We start from the raw sequence: 17814 nt of genomic DNA, 5'->3' as shown, positions 1-17814 counted from the left end.
AGGATCTGAATGGACATTCTAAACAGGAGAATCACGTGGCCTGAGCCGGGAAACCCGTCAAAAGGTCGACGACACAGAAATCCATCTCAGTGACCCAGGAGCAACCGCAGGTGCAGGAGGTCAGGAAGGAGTCAGCCGAGTCATGAGAAGTCAGTGTGGAGCGAGGGCTCACCCTCCTCACGCTGTTTTGAGAAACCCACAGTCAAAGTCTGTGGGCCCCGGCTCCTAAGCACCCCCTCATGGCTCCTGCAGGCTCCAGCCAAGGCGACCAGATCCCAGGAGAAGCAGCCCACTGGCTCCTGGGCAAGAGTTTTGAGTCTGAAAATGGCAGCGACACGCCACGCCAGACCTGTCACAGGGCACAGAGTCTGCAGACGAGGCCAGGAAAGGCTGCCGGGAGAACGTGAATATCACCTTTCCCAGGACGAGGACAAACAGAGCATGACCACCCCACTTACCTGGGCCTCCGGGGCCGCCGCAGGTGGGCGGGCGCTGCCGTGCCACCCGGGAGCAGCGCCAGGTCCCGCGTCGGCTGAAAACCACAGAAAAGAATGGAGGATTAGGCTTTCCTGCGAAGACACTGCTGAAGCGAAACAAAACCTTTGTGCCTTCCTTCCTTCCTTCCTTCCACGTATCACACTCGTTTCTTGGAGGAACTGGATACTGACCCCAGGAACACCTGCATGCTAAGCCCGCATTCTCTCTACTGCTGAGCTACATATACCCTTCCCCCCAGAGCACACTAGTTTCTAGGCACAGAGGACAAGAAATGCCAGCCACGTTCACTAACATACCCAGTGTATAATAAGCTCCGTTTGCTCCACCAAAAGAGCTCAGTGTTTTATGATCCGTCAGCTCCTGCGGAGCCACTTCTACAGTCCCAGTAGCATACTCCGGTTTTGTAATTTCGGGCTTAGTCGCCCCTTCCTAGGAACACAAAACAAGATAAATCAGGAACCGAACTTCAGATCATGTGCATACGCTTAGTCAGTCAGTTAGACCAGAGTTATTTACCGAAGCTATCAGAACATAAGCCCTATCCTGGGAGAAGCTGGATGTAGAAGTAAAAGGCAGATTCTCCTCTCTGTACTGCCAGAGGCAAAGGATCCATGAAAACAAATCAGCACAGAAAAGTTTCAACAGCTCTACAACTGAGGTGAACGGGTACAGTAACGCCACAAAGGACAGGAGAGTCCGCTGCACGTGGATAGCTCAGTTAATGCTGGGAAGACCTCAGTGTTTCGTAAAAGAAAAATCCAGTGCAGAGGGGGCATGTGGAGGGGCTTTGGGGAAGGGCAGCCTGACTTAAAAGAGCAGGTGGGAAACAGCGTAAGACATTAAGGGAACTAGACCACTGTTACTGGCGGTGGAATGGGAAGACAAAACATGCTGCCTTGAAAATGAAACATCACTTATTTAATTTCAAGTGAGGACGGCTAAAACAAGAACCAACTCGAAGATACACCTAACTTTCCCAGGGATGAATTTTTTTTCAATATCCTCTAATAAACTCTAAGGGAAAGACCCTGAAAAAAAGAATGCCCACACAGAATCTGGTTTCAAAGGTGAGTCTGGAAAATGAACAAAAGTGCATTATCCAGTCCTACGGCATTAAGCACAGAATCACATCCTAAACTGTAAGTTAAAAGCATAAGTCAAAATTTCTCATCAGCAGATGCAAACGTGAAAATGCACACAAACACCAACCACCGGTTTATGTCTCAGAATCCCCTGGTACTTATATAGTCACACAAGGGCATTAACAACAAGAGACTGTACCACATCCCAGGAAGAATCTCTTCCTCCCTCTTATGTAAAGTGGCGCACTGACACACCATCTGTAAAATGTAGTTACAGGTACATTAATGAGAATATTAACGAATGTATATTAAAACCACCATGTGCGTCTATCTCCGTTCGTGGATGTGTCAAAACAAAAGTGGCAGAAAAGACTTTCAAAGAGTTAGAGCATTTTCTGGAAAAAAAATGCTTAAGTCACGGTTGGGATATATTTTAAACCAAGTAGTATGAGGAAAACACATAAAAAGTATAGATATGGAAGTTGGGTTTGCGCACTATGTATTTCTAACATTTGAAGTTTGCTCTTGTTTTTGTTTTTTCTTTTCTTCTGTTTTAAAATGTAGGTACCGGGAATGAGCACACGGAATTCGGCATTCAAAGCAAGCATTCTGTTTACCACTAACCTATGTCCTTCCCCGGGTCAACTAGCTTATCGGCATAGATAAAATAATGTACATAACACTCTTTCACGGTTCACTGCCTTACAAAACATGTTAGTTTGCTGAAGCGCCAAAGAAATTTGAGGCCTTCTTCTCCGTATCACACTAAGTCTCACATCAGACCGAGTGGGAGACAGGTCTCAGGACCCTTGACTGAAGAGACCACAGGCCCCGGGTTCGGGTGTTTCTTCCATAACCGATCATCGGCTGTGGAAGTTCAGGGCTCTACTCGCTGCAGACAGTGACAGGGGCGGGCTTGTCCTCCAGGGAGCCCGGAACGTGGTGTGTGTTGAAGGCCCGTGTGCAGAACCGACACGTCTGCCCTCTGTCAGAGGGCCCTCTATCCCTCTACAACAGACACCTCCCTCCCCAGGGCAGGACGGATAAGATGCGGTCCATAAAGTGCGTCTGCTAAGGGAACAGAGGTACACGGCAGTGAGCCCAGTCACGGCCGCCCGTGCACGGGGAAGCCCCGGAGAGCGATCTGCCCTCCTTCTGCAGTGAATCAAGGAAGAAACAGAGGACTATGCTTTCCTCTTACCGAGCGGAGCAGCTGGCGGTGGGTGGCGAGGTTGCACAGGGCACCTAGGAGGACCAGGTGCATGTGCCCAGCTGGGCGACGAAGGGCCGCACCCGGGGCAGGCCACGCAGGCTGGTCCTCGGAAAGGTTGGGGCCCTCCGGCCCACGGGGTGACCTGCAGGACAGAAGGGAGGGCTGGGTTGGATGACAGACAAAAGCGCCAACACCGACAAGAGCCGAAACCCAACGCAGCAGCCATCGGCACCGGGCACCCTCCACTAAACCAGGTGCCCAGAGAGCAGCACGGTGCCACACGCTCCGCCCAGCCCTCTGGGGCCTGCCTGCAGCCTGGGCCGCACAGGGGTCACGGGGATACAACCCTGACGCCGCACGTCGCCGCCGCCGCTGTCTCCAAGTGGAGGAAGCCAAGGGTCCTCCTGCACGAGAGGCTGCACACAGAGATTCCAGCACACTGGCAAACTAGCTCCTTCCCAACAGCCAGCCGCTGTGGGCGGGACGGCCCTCCACGCCACCTTCCCCAGCTCCACGCAAGCTTGCACTGCGCGGACCAGGAACGCGGAGGTGGGACGGACGTGAAGATCTCATTCTCCACACGAGCAAGCAGAGCCGCACCAGGGTCACCGCTCTGCCTGCAGGGCTCTGCCTGCAGGACCCTGCCAGGCCCTCTCGGCTCCCTCCTCACAAAGGGCCCTCCTCGGCCCCGCAGGGTCTTCCCCTGTGTGCAAAGAGCCCTTGGGACCTGGGCATCATGGAGTCCTCCGGCGGAGCTGGCCAAGGGCTCCTGAGGGGACAAGGCTGTCCTCAGAAAGGACTCAGGCTCCGATACAATCATCCCTATCCTCAGGGACGTCTGGATTTTACGTTCGCTACGGAATGCACCCTACCTGCGTGCTAATGGAGAGTGACGTGGGAAGTCTCATCCCCACACCTGAAACCAAAGGGACTGTACCAGCTCGTGCGCAAAACCCCACGGTGTGCCATGAGACTGACGAGCAGCTCTGACAGCTTCCAGGGCAGGCCCGACCCGGCGCAGGGTGGGGGACAAACACAACGTATGCACTCTGGTGCGCATCGGAATTCCCCCACAGGGAAGGAGGCATTTTCACGGCGGGCTCTTTCCCATCCAGCCTCTATTCCCTATTACAAACGCACCATCTCCTAGAGCCAGGCTTTGCTGCCCAGAGTACAACTGGAGGCAGCGGCCAAGACACACTTACTTACCGAGAAAAGACAGTGACGGGCTGTGACTTTTACCACAACCAGGAAGACTCAAAGTTGCACAAAGCACACCGTACAAAGCTGGAGGGTGAGATTTGCCCCTTTTCAGGTTACCAGGATCTGAATGGACATTCTAAACAGGAGAATCACCTGGCCTGAGCCGGGAAACCCGTCAAAAGAAAGACGACACAGTAATCGGTCTCAGTGTCCCAGGAGCAACCCCAGGTGCAGGAGGTCAGGAAGGAGTCAGCCGAGCCAGGAGAAGTCAGTGTGGAGCGAGGGCTCACCCTCCTCACGCTGTTTTGAGAAACCCACAGTCAAAGTCTGCGGCCCCGGTTCCTAAGCACTCCCTCATGGCTTCTGCAGGCACCAGCCAAAGCGACCGGCTCCCGGGAAAAGCAGCCCACTGGCTCCTGGGCAAGAGTTTTGAGTCTGAAAAAGGCAGCGACATGCCACGCCAGACCCGTAACAGGACACACATTCTGCAGACGAGGCCAGGAACGGCTGCCGGGAGAACGTGAAGATCACCTTTCCCAGGACGAGGACAAACAGAGCATGACCACCCCAATTACCTGGGCCTCCGGGGACACCGCAGGTGGGCGGGCGCTGCCGTGCCACCCCGGAGCAGCGCCTGGTCCCGCGTCGGCTGAAAACCACAGAAAAGGATGGAGGATTAGGCTTTCCTGCGAAGACACTGCTGAAGCGAAACAAAAACCTTGCGCCTTCCTTCTTTCCTTCCTTCCACGTATCACACACCTTTCTTGGAGGAACTGGATACTGACCCCAAGAAATCCTGCATGCTAAGCCCGCATTCTCTCTACTGCTGAGCTACATATACCATTTCCCCCAGAGCACACTAGTTTCTAGACACAGAGGACAAGGATTGCCAGCCACGTTCACTAACTTACCCAGTGTATAATAAGCTCCGTGTGCTCCACCAACAGAGCTCAGTGTTTTATGATCCGTCAGCTCCTGCGGAGCCACTTCTACAGTCCCAGTAGCATACTCCGGTTTTGTAATTTCGGGCTTAGTCGCCCCTTCCTAGGATCACAAAACATAATAAATCAGGAACCGAACTTCAGATCATGTGCATACGCTTAGTCAGTCAGGTAGACAACAGTTATTTACCGAAGCTATCAAAACATAAGCCCTAGCCTGGGAGAAGCTGGCAGTACAAGTAAAAGGCAGATTCTACTCTCTGTTCTGCCAGAGGCACAGGATCCATGAAAACAAATCAGCACAGAAAAGTTTCAACAGCTCTACAACTGAGGTGAACGGGTACAGTAACGCCACAAAGGACAGGAGCGTCCGCTGCACGTGGATAGCTCAGGGAATGCTGGGAAGACCGCACTGTTTCGTAAAAGACAGATCCAGCGCAGAGGGGTGATGTGGAGGGGCTTTCGGGAAGGGCAGCCTGACTTAAAGGAGCAGGTGGGAAACAGCGTAAGGCATTAAGGGAACTAGACCACTGTTACTGGCGGTGGAATGGGAAGACAATACATGTTGCCTTGAAAATGAAACATCACTTAATTAATTTCATGTGAGGACGGCTAAAACAAGAACCAACTCCAAGATACACCTAACTTTCCCAGGGATGAATTTCTTTTCAATATCCTCTAATAAACTGTAAGGGAATGACCCTGAAATAAAGAATGCCCACACAGACAGTGGTTTCACTAGGTGAGTCTGGAAAATGAACACAAGTGCATTATCCAGTCCTGCGGCATTAAGCACAGAATCACATCCTAAAATGTAAGTTAAAACCATAAGTCAAAAATTCTCATCAGCAGATGCAAACGTGAAAAAGCACACTCACACCAACCCCCGGTTTATGTCTCAGAATCCCCTGGTACTTATATAGTCACACAAGGACATTAACAACAAGAGACTGTACCTCATCCCAGGAAGATTCTCTTCCTCTCTCTTCTGTAAAGTGGCGCACTGACACACAATCTGTAAAATGTAGTTACAGGTACATTAATGAGAATATTCAGAAATGTATATTAAACAACCATGTGCGTCTATCTCTGTTCGTGGATGTGTCAAAACAAAAGTGGCAGAAAAGTCTTTCAAAGATTTAGAGCATTTTCTGAAAAAAAATGATTAAGTCACGGTTGGGATATATTTCAATCCAAGTAGTAAGAGGAAAACACGTAAAAAGGATGGATATGGAAGTTGGGTTTGCGCACTATGTATTTCTAACATTTGAAGTTTGCTCTTGTTTTTGTTTTATCTTTTCTTCTGTTTTTAAATGGAGGTACCGGGAATGAGCACACGGAATTCGGCATGCTAAGCAAGCATTCTAATTTCCACTAACCTATGTCCTTCCCCGAGTCAACTAGCTTCTCTGCATAGATAACATAAACTACAAAACACTTTTTCACTGTTCACTGCCTTACAAAACATGTTAGTTTGCTGAAGCGCAAAAGATCTTTGAGGCCTTCTTTCCCATAGCTCACGAAGTCTCACATCAGACCGAGTGGGAGACAGGTCTCAGGACCCTTGACTGAAGAGACCACAGGCCCCGGGTTCAGGTGTTTCTTCCATAACCAATATTCGGCTGTGGAAGGGCAGGGCTCCACTCGCTGCAGACAGTGACAGAGGCGGTCTTGTCTTCCAGGGAGCCCGGAACGTGGTGTCTGTTGAAGGCCCGTGTGCAGAACCGACACGTCTGCCCTCCGTCAGAGGACCCTCTTTCCCTCTACAACAGACACCTCCCTCCCCAGGGCAGGACGGGGAATTCGCTGTCCATCAAGTTCGTCTGCTTAGGGACCAGAGGCTCACGGCCGTGAGCACAGTCACGGCCGCCCGAGCACGGGGAAGCCCCGGAGAGCGATCTGCCCTTCTTCTGCAGTGACTCAAGGAAGAAACAGAGGACTATGCTTTCCTCATACCGAGCGGAGCAGCTGGCGGTGGGGGGCGAGGTTGCACAGGGCACCAATTGGGAACAGGTGCAGGTGCCCAGCTGGGCGACGAAGGGTCGCACCCGGGGCAGGCCACGCAGGCTGGTCCTCGGAAATGTTTGGGCACCCCGGCCCACGGGGTGACCTGCAGGACAGAAGGGAGGGCTGGGTTGGATGAAATACAAAAGCACCAACATCTACAAGAGACGGAACCCAATGCAGGAAGCGTCGAAACCGGGCACCCTCCCCTCCACCGGGTGCCCAGAGAGCAGCACGGTGCCACAGGCTCCGCCCAGCCCTATGGGTCCTGCCTGCAGCCTGAGCCGCACAGGGGGACACGGGGATACGACCCTGAAGCCGCACGTCGCCGCCGCCGCTGTCACCAATTGGAGGAAGCCAAGGGTCCTCCTGCCCGAGAGGCTGCAAACAGAGCTTCCAGCACACGTGTAAACTAGCTCCTACCCAACAGCCAGCCGCTCTGGGCGGGAAGGCCCTCCCCGACACCTTCCCCATCTCCACGCAAGCTTGCACGGCGTGGACCAGGAACACGGAGACGGGACGGACGTGAAGAGCTCATACTCCACACGAGCAAGCAGAGCCGCACAAGGGTCACCGCACTGCCTGCAGGGCTCTGCCTGCAGGACCCTGCCAGGCCCTCTCTGCCCCCTCCTCACAAAGGGCCCTCCCTCACCCCGCAGGGGCTGCCTCTGGGCGAACAGAGCCCTGAGGAGCTGGGCATCCCGGAGTCCTGCGGCGGAGCTGGCCAAAGGCTCCTGAGGGGACAAGGCTGTCCTCAGAAGGGACTCAGGCTCTGCTACAATCATCCCTAACCTCAGGGGCGTCTGGATTTTACGTTTGATACGAAACCCACCCTACCTGCGTGCTACGGGGGAGTGACGAGGGGAGTCTCAACACCACACCTGATACCAAAGGGAATGTACCAGCTCGTGCGCAAAACACCACGGTGTGCCATGAGACCGAAGAGCAGCTCTGACAGCTTCCAGGGCAGGCCCGACCCTGTGCAGGGTTGGGGACAAACACAACGTATGCACTCTGGTGCGCATCGGAATTCCCCCGAAGGGAAGGAGGCATTTTCACGGCGGGCTCTTTCCCTTCCAGCCTCTATTGCCTACTACAAACGCACAATCTCAGAGAGCCAGGCTTTTATGCCCAGAGTACAACTGAAGGCAGCGGCCAAGACACACTTACCTCCCGAGAAAAGACAGTGACGGGCTGTGACTTTTACCACACCCAGGAAGACTCAAAGTTGCACAAAGCACACCGTACAAAGCTGGAGGGAGGGCTTTGCCCCTTTTCAGGTTACCAGGATATGAATGGACATTCAAACAGGAGAATAACCTGGCCTGAGCCGGGAAACCAGTCAAAAGTACGACGACACAGAAATCCGTCTCAGTGACACAGGAGCAACCCGAGGTGCAGGAGGTCAGGAAGGAGTCAGCCGAGCCAGGAGGAGTCAGTGTGGAGCGAGGGCTCATACTCCTCATGCTGTTTCGAGAAACCCACAGTAAATGTCTGCGGGCCCCGGCTCCTAAGCACACCCTCATGGCTCCTACAGTCACCAGCCAAGGCGAAGGGCTCCCGGGAGAAGTAGCCCACTGGCTCCTGGGCAAGAGTTTTGAGTCTGAAAAAGGCAGCGACACGCCACGCCAGACCCGTCACAGGACACACATTCTGCAGACGAGTCCAGGAACGGCTGCCGGGAGAACTGGAAGATCTCCTTTCCCAGGACGAGGTCCAACAGAGCATGACCACCCCACTTACCTGGGCCTCCGGGGCCGCCGCAGGTGGTCGGGTGCTGCCGGGCCACACCGGTGCCACGCCAGGTCACGCGTTGGCTAAAAATCACAGAAAAGAATGGAGGATTAGGCTTTCCTGCGAAGACACTTCTGAAGCGAAACAAAAACTTTGCGCCTTCCTTCATTCCTTCCTTCCCCGTATCACACTCGTTTCTTGGAGGAACTGGATACTGACCCCAGGAACTCCTGCATGCTAAGCTCGCAATCTCTCTACTGCTGAGCTACATATACCATTTCCCCCAGAGCACACTAGTTTCTAGGCACAGAGGACAAGAAATACCAGCCACGTTCACTAACATACCCAGTGTATAATAAGCTCCGTGTGCTCCACCAACAGAGCTCAGAGTTTTATGATCCGTCAGCTCCTGCGGAGCCACTTCTACAGTCCCAGTAGCATACTCCGGTTTTGTAATTTCGGGCTTAGTCGCCCATTCCTAGGATCAAAAACAAAATAAATCAGGAACCGAAATTCAGATCATGTGCATACGCTTAGTCAGTCAGGTAGACAACAGTTATTTACCGAAGCTCTCAGAACATAAGCCCTAGCCTGAGAAAAGCTGGCGGTACAAGTAAAAGGCAGATTCTCCTCTCTGTTCGGCCAGAGGCACAGGATCCATGAAAACAAATCAGCACTGATATGTTTCAACAGCTCTACAACTGATGTGAACGGGTACAGTAACGCCACAAAGGACAGGAGAGTCCACTGCACGTGGATAGCTCAGGGAATGCTGGGAAGTACGCACTGTTTCGTAAAAGAGAGATCCAGCGCAGAGGGGTGATGTGGAGGGCCTTTGGGGAAGGGCAGCCTGAGTAAAAGGAGCAGGTGGGAAACAGCGTAAGGCATTAAGGGAACTAGACCACTGTTACTGGCGGTGGAATGGGAAGACAAAACATGCTGCCTTGAAAATGAAACATCACTTATTTAATTTCAAGTGAGGACGGCTAAAACAAGAACCATCTCCAAGATAAACCTAACTTTCCCAGGGATGAATTTCTTTTCAATATCCTCTAATAAACTCTAAGGGAAAGACCCTGAAAAAAAGAATGCCAACAAAGACACTGGTTTCAATAGGTGAGTCTGGAAAATGAACACAAGAGCATTATCCAGTCCTACGGCATTATGCACAGAATCACATCCTAAAATGTAAGTTAAAACCATAAGTCAAAATTTCTCATCAGCAGATGCAAACGTGAAAAAGCACACTCACACCAACCCACGGTTTATGTCTCAGAATCCCCTGGTACTTATATACACACACAAGGACATTAACAACAAGAGACTGTACCTCATCCCAGGAAGATTCTCTTCCTCTCTCTTCTGTAAAGTGGCGCACTGACACACCATCTGTAAAATGTAGTTACAGGTACATTAATGAGAATATTCACGAATGTATATTAAAACCACCATGTGCATCTATCTCCGTTCGTGGATGTGTCAAAACAAAAGTGGCAGAAAAGACTTTCAAAGAGTTAGAGCATTTTCTGAAAAAAAAGCTTAAGTCACGGTTGGGATATATGTCAAACCAAGTAGTAAGAGGAAAACATGTAAAAAGAATGGATATGGAATTTGGGTTTGCGCACTATGTATTTCTAACATTTGAAGTTTGCTCTTGTTTTTGTTTTTCCTTTTCTTCTGTTTTTAAATGGAGGTACCGGGAATGAGCACACGGAATTCGGCATGCTAAGCAAGCATTCTATTTACCACTAGCCTATGTCCTTCCCCGAGTCAACTAGCTTACCGGCATAGATAAAATAAAATACAAAACACTCTTTCACGGTTCACTGCCTTACAAAACATGTTAGTTTGCTGAAGCGCCAAAGAACTTTGAGGCCTTCTTCCCCGTATCACACTAAGTCTCACATCAGACCGAGTGGGAGACAGGTCTCAGGACCCTTGACTGAAGAGACCACAGGCCCCGGGTTCGGGTGATTCTTCCATAACCGATTATCGGCTGTGGAAGGTCAGGGCTCCTCTCACTGCAGACAGTGACAGGGGCGGGCTTGTCCTCCAGGGAGCCCGGAACTTGGTGTTGTTGAAGGCCCGTGTGCAGAACCGACACGTCTGCCCTCCGTCAGAGGACCCACTTTCCCTCTACAACAGACACCTCCCTCCCCAGGGCAGGACGGGGAAGACGCAGTCCATCAAGTGCGTCTGCTAAAGGACCAGAGGGACACGGCCGTGAGCCCAGTCACTGTCGCCCGTGCACGGGGAAGCCCCGGAGAGCGATCTGCCCTTCTTCTGCAGTGACTCAAGGAAGAAACAGAGGACTATGCTTTCCTCTTACCGAGCGGAGCAGCTGGCGGTGGGGGGCCAGATTGCACAGGGCAGCAAGTGGGACCAGGTGCAGGTGCCCAGCTGAGCGACGACGGGCCGCACCCGGGGCAGGCCACGCAGGCTGGTCCTCGGAAAGGTTGGGGCTCTCTGGCCCACGGGGTGACCTGCAGGACAGAAGGGAGGGCTGGGTTGGATGACAGACAAAAGCGCCAACATCGACAAGAGACGGAACCCAATGCAGCAACCGTCGGCACCGGGCACCCTCAACTCCACCGGGTGCCCAGAGAGCAGCACGGTGCCACAAGCTCCGCCCAGACCTCTGGGGCCTGCCTGCAGCCTGGGCCGCACAGGGGGACACGGGGATACGACCCTGAAGCCGCAAGTCGCCGCCGCCGCTGTCTCCAAGTGGAGGAAGCCAAGGGTCCTCCTTCCCGAGAGGCTGCACACAGAGCTTCCAGCACACGGGCAAACTAGCGCCTTCCCAACAGCCAGCCGCTCTGGGCGGGACGGCCCTCCCCGCCACCTTCCCCAGCTCCACGCAAGCTTGCCCGGCGCGGACCAGGAACACGGAGACGGGACGGATGTGAAGAGCTCATTCTCCACACGAGCAAGCAGAGCCGCACCACGGTCTCCGCTCTGCCTGCAGGGCTCTGCCTGCAGGACCCTGCCAGGCCCTCTCGGCCCCCTCCTCACAAAGGGCCCTCCTCCGCCCCGCAGGGGCTATCCCTGGGCGCAAAGAGTCCTGGGGAGCTGGGCATTCCGGAGTCCTGCGTTGGAGCTGGCCAAGTGCTCCTCAGGGGCAAGGCTGTCCTCAGAAGGGACTCAGGCTCCGCTACAATCATCCCTATCCTTAGGGACGTCTGGATTTTACGTTCGCTACGGAACGCACCTTACCTGCGTGCTACGGGAGAGTGACGTGGGGAGTCTCAACCCCACACCTGACACCAAAGGGACTGTACAAGCTGGTGCACAAAACCCCACGGTGTGCCATGAGACCGACGAGCAGCTCTGACAGCTTGCAGGGCAGGCACGACCCGGCGCAGGGTGGGGGACAAACACAACGTACGCACACTGGTGCGCATCGGAATTCCCCCGCAGTGAAGGAGGCATTTTCACGGCGGGCTCTTTCCCTTCCAGCCTCTATTCCCTACTACAAACGCACCATCTCCGAGAGCCAGGCTTTTCTGACCAGAGTACATCTAGAGGCAGCGGCCAAGACACAAGTACCTCCCGAGAAAAGACAGTGACCGGCTGTGACGTTTACCAAACCCAGGAAGACTCAAAGTTGCACAAAGCACACCGTACAAAGCTGGAGGGAGGGCTTTGCCCCTTTTCAGGTTACCAGGATCTGAATGGACATTCTAAACAGGAGAATCACCTGGCCTGAGCCGGGAAACCAGTCAAAAGAACGACGACACAGAAATCCGTCTCAGTGACCCAGGAGCAACCCCAGGTGCAGGAGGTCAGGAAGGAGTCAGCCGAGCCAGGAGAAGTCAGTGTGGAGCGAGGGCTCACGCTCCTCACGCTGTTTCGAGAAACCCACAGTAAAAGTCTGCGTGCCCCGTCTCTTAAGCACTCCCTCATGTCTACTGCAGGCACCAGCCATGGCGACGTGCTTCTGGGAGAAGCAGCCCACTGGCTCCTGGGCAAGAGTTTTGATTCTGAAAAAGGCAGCGAAACGCCACGCCAGACCCGTCACAGGACACACAGTCTGCAGACGAGGCCAGGAACGGCTGCCGGGAGAACAGGAAATTCACCTTTCCCAGGACGAGGTCCAACAGAGCATGACCACCCCACTTACCTGGGCCTCCGGGGCCGCCGCAGGTGGGCGGGTGCTGCCGGGCCATACCGGAGCCACGCCACGACCCGCGTCGGCTAAAAACCACAGAAAAGGATGGAGGATTAGGCTTTCCTGCGAAGACACTTCTTAAGCGAAACAAAATCATTGCGCGTTCCTTCCTTCCTTCCTTCCCCGTATCACACTCGTTTCTTGGAGGAACTGGATACTGACCCCAGGAACCCCTGCATGCTAAGCCCGCATTCTCTCTACTGCTGAGCTAAATATACCCTTCCCCCCAGAGCACACTTGTTTCTAGGCACAGAGGACAAGGAATGCCAGCCACGTTCACTAACTTACCCAGTGTATAATAAGCTCCGTGTGCTCCACCAACAGAGCTCAGTGTTTTATGATCCGTCAGCTCCTGCGGAGCCACTTCTACAGTCCCAGTAGCATACTCCGGTTTTGTAACTTCGGGCTTAGTCGCCCCTTCCTAGGAACAAAAAACAAGAAAAATCAGGAACCGAACTTCAGATCATGTGCATACGCTTAGTCAGTCAGGTAGACAACAGTTATTTACCGAAGCTATCAGAACATAAGCCCTATCCTGGGAGAAGCTGGCGGTACAAGTAAAAGGCAGATTCTCTTCTATGTTCTGCCAGAGGCACAGGATCCATGAAAACAAATCATCACAGAAAAGTTTCAACAGCTCTACAACGGAGGTGAACGGGTACAGTAACGCCACAAAAGACAGGAGAGTCCGCTGCACGTGGATAGCTCAGGGAATGCTGGGAAGACCTCACTGTTTCGTAAAAGAGAGATCCAGCACAGAGGGGGGATGTGGAGGGGCTTTGGGGAAGGGCAGTCTGAGTAAAAGGAGCAGGTGGGAAACAGCGTAAGGCATTAAGGGAACTAGACCACTGTTACTGGCGGTGGAATGGGAAGACAAAACATGCTGCCTTGAAAATGAAACATCACTTAATTAATTTCAGGTGAGGATGGCTAAAAGAAGAATCAACACCAAGATACACCTAACTTTCCCAGGGATGAATTTCCTTTCAATATCCTCTAATAAAATGTAAGGGAAAGACCCTGAAAAAAAGAATGCCCAATCAGACACTGGTTTCACTAGGTGAGTCTTGAAAATTAACACAAGTGCATTATACAGTCCTACGGCATTAAGCACAGAATCACATCCTAAACTGTAAGTCAAAAGCATAAGTCAAAAATTCTCATCAGAACATGCAAACGTGGAAATGCACACTCACACCAATCCCCGGTTATGTCTCAGAATCCCCTGGTACTTATATAGTCACACAAGTATATTAACAACAAAAGACTGTACCTCATCCCAGGAAGATTCTCTTCCTCTCTCTTCTGTAAAGTGGCGCACTGACACACCATCTGTAAAATGTAGTTACAGGTACATTAATGAGAATATTCACGATTGTATATTAAAACCACCATGTGCGTCTATCTCCGTTCGTGGATGTGTCAAAACAAAAGTGGCAGAAAAGACTTTCAAAGAGTTAGAGCATTTTCTGAAAAAACATGCTTAAGTCACGGTTGGGATATATTTCAAACCAAGTAGTAAGAGGAAAACACGTAAAAAGAATGGATATGGAAGTTGGGTTTGCGCACTATGTATTTCTAACATTTGAAGTTTGCTCTTGTTTTTGTTTTTCCTTTTCTTCTGTTTTTAAATGGAGGTACCGGGAATGAGCACACGGAATTCGGCATGCTAAGCAAGCATTCTATTTACCACTAACCTATGTCCTTCCCCGTGTCAACTAGCTTCTCGGCATAGATAAAATAAAATACAATACACTCTTTCACGGTTCACTGCCTTACAAAACATGTTAGTTTGCTGAAGCGCAAAAGACCTTTGAGGCATTGTTCCCCGTATCACACTAAGTCTCACATCAGACCGAGTGGGAGACAGGTCTCAGGACCCTTGACTGAAGAGACCACAGGCCCCGGGTTCGGGTATTTCTTCCATAACCGATCATCGGCTGTGGAAGTTCAGGGCTCCACTCGCTGCAGACTGTGACAGGGGTGGGCTTGTCCTCCAGGGAGCCCGGAACGTGGTGTCTGTTTTAAGGCCCGTGTACAGAACCGACACGTCTGCCCTCCATCAGAGGACCCACTTTCCCTCTACAACAGACACCTCCCTCCCCAGGGCAGGACGGGGAAGACGCGGTCCATCAAGTGCGTCTGCTACGGGACCAGAGGGACACGGCCGTGAGCACAGTCACGGCCGCCCGTGCACGGGGAAGCCCCGGAGAGCGATCTGCCCTTCTTCTGCAGTGACTCAAGGTAGAAACAGAGGACTATGCTTTCCTCTTACCGAGCGGAGCAGCTGGAGGTGGGGGGCGAGGTTGCACAGGGCACCAAGGGGGACCAGGTGCAGGTGCCCAGCTGGGCGACGACGGGCCGCACCCGGGGCAGGCCACGCAGGCTGGTCCTCGGAAAGGTTGGGGCCCTCCGGCCCACGGGGTGACCTGCAGGACAGAAGGGAGGGCTAGGTTGGGTGACAGACAAAAGCACCAACACCGACAAGAGACGAACCCCATTGCAGCAGCCGTCGGCACCGGGCACCCTCACCTCCACCGGGTGCCCAGAGAGCAGCAGGGTGCCACACGCTCCGCCCAGCCCTCTGGGGCCTGCCTGCAGCCTGGGCCGCACAGGGGGACACGGGGATGCTACCCTGACGCCGCACGTCGCCGCCACCGCTGTCTCCAGGTGGAGGAAGCCAAGGGTCCTCCTGCCCGAGAGGCTGCACACAGAGCTTCCAGCACACGGGCAAACTAGCACCTTCCCAACAGCCAGCCGCTCTGGGCGGGACGGCCCTCCCCGCCACCTTCCCCAGCTCCACGCCAGCTTGCCCGGCGCTGACCAGTAACACGGAGACGGGACGTATGTGAAGAGCTCATTCTCCACACGAGCAAGCAGAGCCGCACCAGGGTCACTGCTCTGCCTGCAGGGCTCTGCCTGCAGGACCCTGCCAGGCCCTCTCGGCCCCCTCCTCACAAAGGGCCCTCCTCAGCCCCGCAGGGGCTGCCCCTGGGCGCAAAGAGCCCTGGGGAGCTGGGCATCACGGAGTCCTGCAGCGGAGCTGGCCAAGGGTTCCTGAGGGGACAAGGCTGTCCTCAGAAGGGACTCAGGCTCCGCTACAATCATCCCTATGCTCAGGGACGTCTGGATTTTACGTTCGCTATGGAATGACCCCTAACTGCGTGCTACGGGAGAGTGACGTGGGGAGTCTCAACCCCACACGTGACACCAAAGGGATTGTACCAGCTCGTGCGCAAAATCCCACGGTGTGCCATGAGACCGACGAGCAGCTCTGACAGCTTCCAGGGCAGGCCCGACCCGGCGCAGGGTGGGGGACAAACACAATGTACGCACTCTGGTGCGCATCGGAATTCCCCCGAAGGGAAGGAGGCATTTTCACGGCGGGCTCTTTCCCTTCCAGCCTCTATTCCCTACTACAAAAGCACCATCTCCGAGAGCCAGGCTTTTCTGCCCAGAGTACAACTGAAGGCAGCAGCCAAGACACACTTACCTCCCGAGAAAAGACAGTGACGGGCTGTGATTTTACCACACCCAGGAAGACTCAAAGTTGCACAAAGCACACCGTACAAAGCTGGAGGGAGGGCTTTGCCCCTTTTCAGGTTACCAGGATATGAATGGACATTCTAAACAGGAGAATAACCTGGCCTGAGCCGGGAAACCAGTCAAAAGTACGACGACACAGAAATCCGTCTCAGTGACCCAGGAGCAACCCCAGGTGCAGGAGGTCAGGAAGGAGTCAGCCGAGCCAGGAGAAGTCAGTGTGGAGTGAGGGCTCACCCTCCTCACGCTGTTTCGAGAAACCCACAGTAAAATTCTGCGGGCCCCGTCTCCTAAGCACTCCCTCATGGCTCCTACAGGCACCAGCCAATGTGACGGGCTCCCGGGAGAAGCAGCCCACTGGCTCCTGGGCAAGAGTTTTGAGTCTGAAAAAGGCAGCGACACGCCACGCCAGACCCGTCACAGGACACACATTCTGCAGACGAGTCCAGGAACGGCTGCCGGGAGAACAGGAAGATCTCCTTTCCCAGGACGAGGTCCAACAGAGCATGACCACCCCACTTACCTGGGCCTCCGGGGCCGCCGCAGGTGGGCGGGCGCTGCCGGGCCACACCGGAGCCGCGCCAGGTCCCGCGTCGGCTAAAAACCACAGAAAAGAATGGAGGATTAGGCTTTCCTGCGAAGACACTGCTGAAGCGAAACAAAATCTTTGCGCCTTCCTTCATTCCTTCCTTCCCCGTATCACACTCGTTTCTTGGAGGAACAGGATACTGACCCCAGGAACCCCTGCATGCTAAGCCCGCATTCTCTCTACTGCTGAGCTACATATACCCTTTCCCCCAGAGTACACAATTTTCTAGGCACAGAAGACAAGAATTGCCAGCCACATTCACTAACTTACCCAGTGTATAATAAGCTCCGTGTGCTCCACCAACAGAGCTCAGTGTTTTATGATCCATCAGCTCCTGCGGAGCCAGTTCTACAGTCCCAGTAGCATACTCCGGTTTTGTAATTTCGGGCTTAGTCGCCCCTTCCTAGGAACACAAAACAAAATAAATCAGGAACCGAACTTCAGATCATGTGCATACGCTTAGTTAGTCAGGTAGACAACAGTAATTTACCGAAGCTATCAGAACATAAGCCCTAGCCTGGGAGAAGCTAGCGGTACAAGTATAAGGAAGATTCTCCTCTCTGTTCGGCCAGAGGCACAGGATCCATGAAAACAAATCAGCACTGAAATGTTTCAACAGCTCTACAAATGAGGTGAACTGGTACAGTAACGCCACAAAGGACAGGAGAGTCCGCTGCACGTGGATAGCTCAGGGAATGCTGGGAAGTCCGCACTGTTTCGTAAAAGAGAGATCCAGCGCAGAGTGGTGATGTGGAGGGGATTTGGGGAAGGGCAGCCTGATAAAAGGAGCAGGTGGGAAACAGCGTAAGGCATTAAGGGAACTAGACCACTGTTACTGG

At 53.4% G+C, this 17814-nt stretch overlaps 1 protein-coding gene and 1 long non-coding RNA gene across 1 annotated transcript in view; one reads left to right on the top strand and one right to left on the bottom strand.

The window, feature by feature from the left end:
* Window positions 1–15149, bottom strand: part of LOC135320732 (uncharacterized) — a 28759-nt gene extending 13610 nt beyond the window's left edge. The window contains exon 1 of the long non-coding RNA XR_010380002.1: window positions 15119–15149. This is a non-coding gene — a long non-coding RNA (uncharacterized LOC135320732). The remainder of the gene's footprint in view (window positions 1–15118) is intronic.
* LOC135320668 (putative N-acetylated-alpha-linked acidic dipeptidase) overlaps window positions 1–17814 on the top strand; it is a 498181-nt gene that overhangs the window by 113231 nt on the left and 367136 nt on the right.

This window comes from Camelus dromedarius, unplaced genomic scaffold (genome assembly GCF_036321535.1).
Source record: "Camelus dromedarius isolate mCamDro1 unplaced genomic scaffold, mCamDro1.pat HAP1_SCAFFOLD_114, whole genome shotgun sequence".
In the NCBI taxonomy this organism is placed as follows: Eukaryota; Metazoa; Chordata; class Mammalia; order Artiodactyla; family Camelidae; genus Camelus; species Camelus dromedarius.
This window is presented reverse-complemented; position numbering and strand designations above follow the sequence as displayed.